Source organism: Hibiscus syriacus, unplaced genomic scaffold (assembly GCF_006381635.1).
Source record: "Hibiscus syriacus cultivar Baekdansim isolate YM2019G1 unplaced genomic scaffold, ASM638163v2 tig00112503_pilon, whole genome shotgun sequence".
NCBI classification, from domain to species: domain Eukaryota; kingdom Viridiplantae; phylum Streptophyta; class Magnoliopsida; order Malvales; family Malvaceae; genus Hibiscus; species Hibiscus syriacus.
In genome coordinates this window covers 2248731-2260107 of record NW_024063349.1, presented here as the reverse complement: position 1 = coordinate 2260107, position 11377 = coordinate 2248731, and the positions used below count along the sequence as shown (strand labels likewise).

Below are 11377 nucleotides of genomic sequence, written 5' to 3'. Positions count from 1 at the left end.
TTTGATTCTGATTTGATATCTATTTTTGTTTTAATTTATACCAAATAATAACATAATCAATAATTTCACGCGCGTACTGCTCCTAACCTAAGTCTTACCTAATCTTTAACACGTGGCATTTAATACGTGATTACTTCATATTGGTTTTAGGGCTGAAAAATAAAATCCTTAAACCAACATAAATCCAAACTATATACTTTTCGAATTACTTAAATTACTTTTTATTGAAACATGTATTTAATTTATTATGCACGAAATCCAGTGACGTCGATGATAAATGAATTATTGTTATTATTTAAGGTATCGGGTTCAAGCACCATGAATAGTAGGGGTACGAGCGATCAATGTCAAAAGATAAGAGTTATTTTTGAACATATCATATCTTGTAATTACCTTAAATTATTAAAAAAAATTATTATTTATAACTTTTTCGATTCATTTCATCATCATAATTGTTTAAATTAATGTAATATAATTAAAAAAATATAAGTTTAAGGGTCACCTTTATTCTTGAAGTAGATTCAGTTTATCATTTTAATATTAATTTAATCCTCGAAGTTATTCAATTACATCATTCTATATCCCATCTCTAATTTAAAACCTATCATCTTTATAATTTTGTAAAATAATGATAATTATATTAAATATAAATAAAGTGACGATAATAATGTAGGCTTAACAGGAAGGTGTGCAGACGGGGAAGTAGGAGCGTGTGGAGAAAAAGGAGGTGCGGTTCGGGGTGCACGATTATGGCATGGCTGAGCGGCTAATGATTGAGGGTGCTGAATAAAGTTTGGGGCTTTGCTGTGTCGGAGCCGACCTGGGTTTCAGGACCACCAAATTGGCATCAAATTAAAAAAAAAAATATTAGAGTAATTAATAATTTAAATGATTTTGTAGATTTTGTCTAATTATCCACGTAAGCTTTTCGGACTTGATAATTTTGTAGGGCAAAGGACGAAAGACTTCAAAGTTGTATTAAACAATTTTTTTTGTAAAAATAATTGAAAATGTTATCTTAATAAGTTTTAATTATAGGGTGAAGTATAAAAATAGTCCCCGAACTTTTAGGGCACTTTCATTTTGGTCACTCAACTTTTGAAACGTGTAATACAATAATCGAACTTTTAGTTAATTTTCAATAAGGTCCTGTCGTTACCTCCCGTTAGAGTTAGCTGATGTGGCAATTAACGACCGTTAACCCCCTCTTATCCTCCTCGTCCTCCTCTTTTTCTCATTCTTCTTTTTAACCAACAGCGGATGGAGGAGCACGATCGACTGAATTTTGGTCAGAACGGTGTGAGGACTCACAGTGGGGCGGTGCGGAAAACGGAGGACCCAATCACCAAAAATCGTGAAAACTAAAAGGGGTGTTAGGTTTTCTGACGAGATTTAAGGCCCTCTCCACAACGAAGGAGGTGAGTTTCGAAGAGTGACTAGCAGGGTTTTGGCGAAAATGGGGCGGCGCTCATACTGGTATCGATAGTGACGGTCACCGACGACTGATGATGGACAAGGATGGTGTTCGAGCGATCTTCTCACGATTTGGGACGAATGATTGACCGTGAGTATGAATCGAGGGTCGTGGTAGTTGAGAGGCAATGCCGATGACGATGGTGATGGCAGTTTGAGCCTTCTTACCAAAGGTGGGGTGAGAAAAGAAGAAGAAGAAAGGGGTTACCGAGAGTTAAGTGTCACATCAGCTAAAATAACGCGGTTATGACAGTGACCTTACTAAAAATGAACTAGAAGTTCGATGATTGTATTGTAAGTTTCAAAAGTTGGGTGACCAAATGAAGTACCCTAAAAGTTAGGGACTACTTATATACTTACCCTATATAATTAATTAATGTTATATTATGCATTAATTAAAATTGTTGGTTGAGCTGTGAGTAGATTTTTGGTAAATGTATATTTGACAAATTGGTGAAGTAATATATTTGACAATCCGATGACGATGGTGATGGCAGTTTGAGCCATTGCTTACCAAAGGTGGGGTGAGAAAAGAAGAAGAAAGGGGTTACCGAGAGAGTAAGTGTCACATCAGCTAAAATTAACGCGAGGTAATGACAGTGACCTTACTGAAAATGAACTAGAAGTTCGATGATTGTATTGTAAGTTTCAAAAGTTGGGTGACCAAAATGAAGTACCCTAAAAGTTAGGGGACTACTTATATACTTTACCCTATATATAATTAATTAATGTTATATTATGCATTAATTAAAATTGTTGGTTGAGCTGTGAGTAGATTTTTTGGTAAATGTATATTTGACAAATTGGTGAACTAATCATATTGCATAATAATTGACTCGTATGTCACTACGCCAAAAAGCTAAGACACTCAAACAAATAAAAAGAGAGAGAAAATTATCGAATTAGTAAGAAAAAAGGGAGTACGAGTACCAACCAAAAAAAAAAAAATCAAGCCTAAGATTAATTTAACCTTTACTAAAAATACCAAATAAGTGAATAATTATGGGCACCAAACGAAATTAAAAAAATAAATCTTTATAGAAGGAAAATATATTTTATTACTTTGAAAACTTAATTTAATTTTATTAATAAATTATATAAAATTGATTAATTTTATCACATTATTTGCATTTTTATTAAGAAAACACCTAAATACAACTAAGAGAATAAATTAAAAAATTGGACGTGGATATGACAAGGAGCTTGATTTTAAAAAAAATAAAAATAAATAAAGAATAGTATATTATTTTATTAAATTAAAAAATTGGACGTGGATATGACAAGGAGCTTGATTTTAAAAAAAATAAAAATAAATAAAGAATAGTATTATTTTATTTTTAGATTGAGATTGAATAAAACTAAGAGTTAAAGAATATTTGATATATTAAAGAATTTATTTGAAAAAAAATATAAAAATGTGCTTAGATTTAATTAGAAATTAAATGAATTAATAAGTGAGATGAAGAAATGGATGGGAAATTGAGAATTTTATAGAATTGAATATTCATATACTTTACCCTTCTTACTTAATATTGAAGTAATAAAAAACATACGGAATAAAAAAAATTATTTATCGTCTATTTTTGGTGTTCAAGTCAAATAGAAAAAGAAAAAGGACTAGCTTAACGCGATATGAATATCAACTTGAAAATGAAAAGGGAGTTGTAATTGATGAAGTTTATTACCAATTATTCATTCATCTTTTGTATAAGATTTTATCGTGGTTTGAAATACTCATCAAAAGTTAACCTTTTAATAGTATGAAGTGATTAATATTATCATTTTTAATTATTAATAATGTAAGCATTCCTTGTAAACAGGTTACTCAATTCCGACCTATTAGCTTGTGTAATGTCCTTTACAAGATAGTGTAAAAAATGTTGGTGCTTCGGATGCAAAATACTCTTCAGTTGTGTATTGATGAGGTGCAAAGTGCCTTTGTTCCTGGTCGTCTCATAACCTACAATGTCATAGCGGCATATGAATTGTTACACTCATTCACTCGGAAATGAGAAGGAAGGGTTGGTTATTTCGCTCTTAAACTGGATATGAGCAAGGCCTATGATCAGGTTAAGTGGCAATTTTTGTGGACTATTATGGAAAGGATGGGTTTTTCTTTTGATTGGATTGAAATGTTACACCGTTGTGTATGTTCGGCAACATTTTCGGTCGTGTTAAATGGTTTCCCTGGAGAAAAAAATATTCTTCAGCGTGGTTTACGACCAAGGCAATCCACTGAGTCCCTATTTATTTTTGATATGTAGTGAGGGACTATCCACACTTTTACGTCAATCCAGTTGCACGAGAAGATTTAAAGGAGTTAGAATTAATCGTTATGCCCCGACTATAACACATCTATTGTTTGTGATGATAGCCTAATGTTTGGGGCAGCTGATGCTCTTGCTGCATCGGATCTTAAATCGATATTGGATATCTATGGAAAAAGCTCTGGCAAGAAATTAGTTTTGAGAAGTAGGGCTTATTTTTCAGTTCCAATGTTGCTCCTGATAACAGAGGTGATGTTCGGAAGATTTTAAATGTTTCTAATTCATCAAATTCGAAAAGATATGTTGGACTTCTCGCGCTAGTGGGCCGTAACAAACGTTGTGCCTTTACATATATATGTGAGAGATTGTTATCTCGGATCCAATCGTGGAGTGCTAAATTGTTGTATCAGGGATGTAAAGAGGTGTTTTGAAGTCTATTCTTCAAGCTATACATGTTTACGCAATTAATTGTTTTCTATTACCTAGTAGTTTGTGTGGTAAAATGGAAAGTGTGATGGCAAATTTCTGGTGGAAGAAGTCAACTCATAATTATGGAATTCAATGGTGTCGGTGGGAGGTTTTGTGCTCATTGAAATCTACCGGAGGCCTTGGATTTCGAAATATGAGGAAATTCATATAGCTCTCCTTGCCAAACAGGGTTGGAGGCTTCTTATGTACCCTGAATCACTGATCAACCGCTTGTTAAGGGCGAAATACTTCCTGGGTTCTAATTTTTGAATGCCCAACTGGACTCATCCCCGTCGTATGTTTGGAGGAGCATTTGGAGTGCCCGGGGACTTTTAGAGAAAGAAATGAGATGGAGGGTTGGAACTGGAATCTATATCTCAGTATGGAATGACTTTTGGCTCCCTTCTAAAAACCCCAATCTGGTTCAATCAAATCGAGAAGATTCGGTTAATTGGGTCTCTGACTTATCCTAGAGGAAACGATGGATTGAAATGCACCACTTATAAACTCAATTTTTACAGAAACTGCAGCTAGGGTTATTTTGCACATTCCCCTCTCGAAGTTTAAACATGAGGATATTTGAGTCTGAGTGGTGAACAATCGGGTATTTTAGTGTGAGAAACGACTATAGATTATTACTACCAATTAATGAGGTCCCCCCAACTACAAAAGCTTTGTATAAGCAGATTTGGGATAATCTGTAATGCCCCAAATACTGATATAAGGACTATTTTGAAATGATTAAAATATTAGGATTATTATTAATAATGAAAGATGATAATGGTTAGGATTATTGGTTTAAAACTAAATTGTGATTATGGATTTTTATGAGGGTATTTTGGTCTTTTATATGAAAGAAAATTCAAATGTATTTTAAATTGATATTAAAATAAGGGAAAAGGGGATTAGGTTGAAAAAGGAAAAAGCTCTCTTTCTTCTTCTTCCTTTCCCTCCAGAAGAGCTATCTCATAAGCTCAAAGGTAAGTTTTAAATCAAATGGTTTATTCCTTCAAGTTTTGCTAGTTAATGAATCCTTATATATGATGGAAGCTTAATGAAGGTTTAGATGGGATTAAAACAAGGAGATAAGGGAAATAAAAGAGATTTTAGAAAATGGGTTTTATAATGATATGTTAATATATGAAGGTTTATTAATGTTTGTTGGTAAAATTGACTTGTTAATAATGCAAATGAAAGATTAGAAGCTTTGGTTGAGTGAGATAACAAATTAGAAATTGTGGTGTGATTCTTAGAATCAAATGCTCTTGAGGAATATTAGATGTTTTAAGTATGTAAATGAAGGAAAGTTAGTAAGGATAAGTAGAGAAGCGTTATATAGTATTGTTAGGTGTAAATGAGATGAAAATTGGCCAAAGTTGGGTAAAATTTCGTGTTGAAAACTAGAAAATCTGGGCAAGGGTATCGGTACCTATAGAACAGTATCGATACCATAGGCAAGAATTAGGCTAAATTAAATGAGAAGTATCGATACTGATTCAATCAATATTGGTACCCAAGCGATGTGGTATTGATACCATAAGAGTATCAATACCAGGAAATATCGAATCTAATTTTGGTATCGATACCTAAGAGGGGTATCGATACCATATCATAGTGGTATCGATACCATGGTGAGGGTATCGATACCAGATTACATTGAAGCTAATTTTGGTATTGATACTGGAAGAGGGTATCGATACTGCAGACACCCATTTTTTGTCTGGGTCAAAAAAATATTACTTATTATTATTATTATTAATCTAATATTATTACAAATTTTGCAGGTCCAGTACAAGCAGCCCAGTTACAAATTACAAGCTCAGCAGATGGAACCCGACCCAGATTACAACACTAACCCGAACCGACCTGATTCAGCCGCCAGCGAAGACTCTTCGGCTCCCGCTGGCGCGTGTGATCCATTACCCTTTTCACCAGTGCGTGAGCTGCTGCGTAAGCTATCGCCGAGCTGACCGATAAATCACTGAGTTACCATCGATGACATCATCATCCATCTGCAAACAAGTCCGCTAAAAATCCACCAAATCACTCAAAAAGAAATCAAATCCGCCACTATCTATTTTAAATGACACTAAAATCCCAAAATTAGGTATTGTACCCTACCATTATTCTAGTGGAGAATCCATTACAAAAAAATCAACCACAAATCTTATTTTTCCTTGAGATTGTTTCTCATGAAACAATAATCATCTTTGAAATCGTTTTCCTTGAAATGAATTTTGTCTATTTTGAGACAATTTCTTATAACATACCCATCTTTGAGTTTGTTTCCCTTGAAACAAAACAAACATCTTTGAGATTGTTTCCCTTGAAACAAATTAAATCTCTGAGTCTGTTTCTCTTGAAACAAAACCATCTTTAAGTCATTCCCTTAAAACGAATTTTGTCTCTTTTGAGATAGCTTCCCTTGAAGCATAATCTGTGAGTTGGTTTCTCTTAAAACCATTATCCCTAAAGATGGCCAGCCGTCCTCATCACGTAGAAACCATGTCATCCCTTGACCAGCCATCCTCATCGCGTAGGAACCATGTCATCCCTTGACCAGCCATCCTCATCGCGTAGGAACTGTGTCAACCAGATAACTAGCCATCCTCATCACGTAGGAACCGTGTTATCACCTTTAGATGGCCAGAACTCTTCATCACGTATGAGACATGTCATCAACTGACCAGATCTCCTCATTATGTAGGAGCTGTGTCAACCCAGATAACCATCCGTCCTCATCACGTAGGAACCGTGTTATCACCTTAGATGGTTACCATCCTCATCGCGTAGGAACCGTGTCACCCGACCAGATTTCCTCATTATGTAGGAACTGTGTCAACCCAGATAACCAGTTATCCTCATCACGTAGGAATCGAGTTATCACCCTTCCTAAAGATGGCCAAGAACTCTTCATCAAGTATGAGGAATGTTATCCCCCAACTAGATCTCCTCATTATGTAGGAGTCGTGTCACCCTTAGACGACCCGAACTCTTCATCACGTATGAGCAGTGTCACCTCCCAAATCAAACAACAAATCTCAAAACCAAAAAAAGAGAACCGTACAAAAACTGGTTGTCTTTTTCGTCTTTGCCCTATTCTTGTTAACACAAGAATGTGCAAATAGGGGCAGCTGTAGACACTCGTTTTTGTATGGGTCAAAAAAATATTATACTTATTATTATTATTAATTTAATATTATTACAAATTTTGCAAGCCCAGTACAAGCAGCCCAATTACAAATTACAAGCCCAGCAGATGGAACCCGACCCAGATTACAACACTAACCTGAACGACCCGATTCAGCCGCCAGTGAAGACTCTTCGACTCCCGCTGGCACGTGTGATCCATTGCCCTTTTTCACCAGTGTGTGAGCCGCCACATAAGCTGTCGCCGAGCCAACTGACGAGTCACTAAGTCACCATCAATGCCATCATCATCCACCTGCAAACAAGTCCACTAAAAAATCCACCAAATCACTCAAAAAGCAATCAAATCCACCACTATCTATTTTAAATGACACTAAAATCCCAAAATTAGGTATTGTTACCCTACCATTATTCTAGTGGAGAATCCATTACAAAAAGCAACCACAAATCTATAAATGGGTGCAACCATTCGAACCAGGGGAAAAAAAAAGAAAAAAAGGATAGCATTTGGCAAGAGGAGAGGGAATTGTAATCGGGAGGGATTTTCGAATAAAGAAGAAAAGCACACTGGGAGTTCGTGCATTATGTATATTGCAGTCTGCAATGGATTGAACCAATTTACTAATCCAACACTGTTCTGAATCCAGCAAAATTCCACTTGGTACTTCTTAAATTTTACTTGGTACTTCTTAAATTTTACTTTTCTGTTTGTATAAGAAGTAAAGAAGTTTGCATGAAAGAATTTGGTTGAATTTAACATTGATATCATGGTCCCACGTTATTTTATATGAAATAAATTCCCATGTTAGCATATCACTTTATTTTATTTATTTATTAATATTTTGTACGTTTTCAACTTAGTATACCGTGATTTGCCTTTCGCATGTTTTCTGGTTACGGTATATTAACAATATAGATCCCTCTATCTTTGTTACTTTATTTTCCAGCCATTAAATGAAGTTATGTTTTATTTCGTTTTGAGCATTTAATTTGTAAATATCGTATTTTAGTCACTATTTAGCATTTGATTTAATTAATGTTTTATGTTTCTGTTTAGCTCATTTCAGTCCTTTAAATTATTTGTGGGATATTTTCATTTTTAGTACATGTACTTTTTAATATTGGTTATTTTGATTATGTTGTTTTTATTATTTTAGTCCCTTAAGTATCTTTTTTTGCTATTTCGATCCTTTAAGTTTCTGTAATTACTGTTTTGGGACTTTAAGTTTCTATTTTTTCCATTTTAATCCTTTAAATTCATGTTTGTGCTATTTTGGTCTTTTAAATTTCTGTTTTTACTATTTTAGCCTCTTAACTTCTGTTTATGTTATTTTAATCCTTTAAGTTCATGTTTTCAAGATTTATTATCGAGTTAAAGGATTTCTCTAATTAATTAATTTGAAGCAAATTAATCAAAGTTCGATAAATGGATCATATTTTAATTTGATATTTGATTCAGGATTTCCACCATTACGACAACGTGTAAGCGACACAGTACCAATTTTGGGCGCTGTGGGGGTGCTAATCCTTCCCCACACGTAACCGACTCCCGAACCTGTTTTAATCGAATCTTTGGTAAACACATACTAGCTTTTGTCTTAAAAAATGTTTTTTCTTAAAATTTTTAAAAGACTTTTTAGGTATTCGACCTACCTAACCCAAAGGTTGATGGCGACTCTTTTTCAATTTTATACAAATCAATTCCAAATCACCGAATTTTCCAAATTAAAGTCGTAACTGTTTTTTAAAAACAATAAATAATTGTTCCACCTAAAAAATGGTTATGACAGCTAAGTGACTCCGTTGTGGACTTTTTTTAGAAAGTCAGGTTGTAAGTCGCTTACTCATTGTTGTTGTGATGGAAATTATGAGTTCAAGTCTTTAGTTAACTTATGATCCTTTTATTGAGTTTTTAATTGCTTCAATATTTTTATTGTCATATTAGCATTTGAATTTTGCTTTCAGATTTGTCCAAGTTTTTGTCGAGAGGTTTTGTTTTTCTTTTGAGTCAAAGGGTTGAATGTTCCTTCTCACACACATCACGGGAATTTGCATAACATAAGCTCTATACCTGAGCTATAAACCCTTTCTAATTGGGGGTGAAAACGATGCATTCGTGAAAATTTATTCTCCGTATGGGCCTAACAAGTAACCTTCGGGATTCATATACCTTATATCTTCGAGGGAATTTATTCTCCGCATAGGCATAAGGGAATGTATCCCCTCGAATTGAGCTCGTTCCGCTCGAAACCTGTAATAGATGAGGATCGAGAGTTTGGCAGCCCAAGGGGCATATACATCAAGGATAATTCGAGTACCGTTTTCCTCATAGAGCCGAAACCATGCATATAGTGAACCGTAGAAGAGTCACCCTAGGTATAGACATGCCAAACCTCTGTCCGTCAATAGGTACCCAAAATAAGTGTACACAAAGGATGAGCGTTTCTAAACCCTTACCTTTTTGCTTTAAGTTCGTAGAGTATATTTGTTCTTTTTGAATAACAACATGCGAACTAGATACCATGTGGTTAGAATTAATTTCTTGTAAATACATCATTGTGGGTAGAAAGCATGTCCGGGTAGGAATGTTATTTAATTAAAGCATGTTTGGGTAGATACCATGATGGGGTAGGTGTTATATTCATCTTTGAATAACATTTTTATCGATATCAATTATCTTACCTGTACTGACTAATTTCTTTTCTTTTGTTTGTGTACACTAACTTATTTCTTTTGTTTGTGTCATTTTTCATCATTCTTTGCATTGCATTGCATCACATAACATAATGCAAAAGTGTTGATTCACAAGAGGATACTCAAGTGGAAATTTTGCACAAGAAGAGAAAAAAATTTCAATCAAGCAGTCGTGTAGACAGACATGCGCCAAGGGCTAAGAAGTCCAGAATAAGAAAATAAGACTTGTTCTAAGATCGTGCAACATTTGAGATTGGAAAGCTGATCCTTTGATCCAAGAAGTAATCCAACAGTAGATTCTTATCTACGATAATCTCATAACTAATCATCAAAGAGCGACGTACTGACTTCAGCACCGCCAAGACATTAACAGAGTTAGTTTACAGAGTATTAAGGGGGGCATCAATTCCAAATACAAAGATCCAAGACAAAGCAGTGAGCTCGGAGATCGTGCAACATTCGAGACTGAAATGACGATCCACTGATCCAAGGAGTAATCCAGCAATAGATTCTTATCTATGATCATTTCATCGTTAACCATCAAGGATTAATGCACTTCAACATTAACGAACTTTGGCTACGAATACTTTAGGGATCATTTTCAAAGACGAAGATCCAAGATGAAGAGGTGATCTACTTCAGGCTCAACATTTAAGTGAAGTCATTTCTGCAAAATGGATTGTCTTGTAATGTGAAAGCTTTTATTTCTGGTGAAATTATTCTACGATATCCATCGTTGGGATCAACATTTTTGTATCTGCATTTGCATCATTGCATTTTGCATAGCATTCATTTAAGCATTTTTACATAAATTAATCATATTTCGTGGGGAACTTTGAGGAAGTGCTTTCAACGGTAACTACATTCACACAGTACTGAAAATGGAAGCAAAATTTGAGCAACTGAAGAAAGAACTGGAAGAGTGGGAATCTAAAATGGAGCAGGCACAAAAGACCACCATGGAGTATATCTTGCAAAACCAAAAAGACCTAGATGAAATGGTAGAAAAATTTGTTGGGCTCAACCAACAAAGAGGCAAAGAAAATATTTCCTCAACTATAGGAACCTCCGAATGTATAATGGCCCATTAATCAACAACTATTCATTTCACCCATCAGATTCCAAGTCACCAGTAGGTTTCTCTTCCACTGAAATGCAAGCAACCGTGTTAAATCATCAGGGTAATTCTACTTGGATGTAACTGAATTAGTTTTAGTTTCTGACTTGGTGCTTCCACCCAAATTCAAGATGCCTGAGTTTGAAAAATACAGTGGAACCAGTTGCCCTAATGTCCATCTCACGATGTTTATTCGAAGGATGACTAG

The 11377-nt window shown here is 34.7% G+C and overlaps 1 long non-coding RNA gene across 1 annotated transcript; it reads left to right on the top strand.

Moving 5' to 3' along the window:
• The first annotated feature begins 7859 nt into the window (after positions 1 to 7859).
• Positions 7860 to 10798, top strand: LOC120180905. The gene is made up of 2 exons (XR_005521717.1): positions 7860 to 8019; positions 10154 to 10798. It is a non-coding gene; the product is annotated as an uncharacterized LOC120180905 (long non-coding RNA).
• The last annotated feature ends 579 nt before the right edge of the window (positions 10799 to 11377 follow it).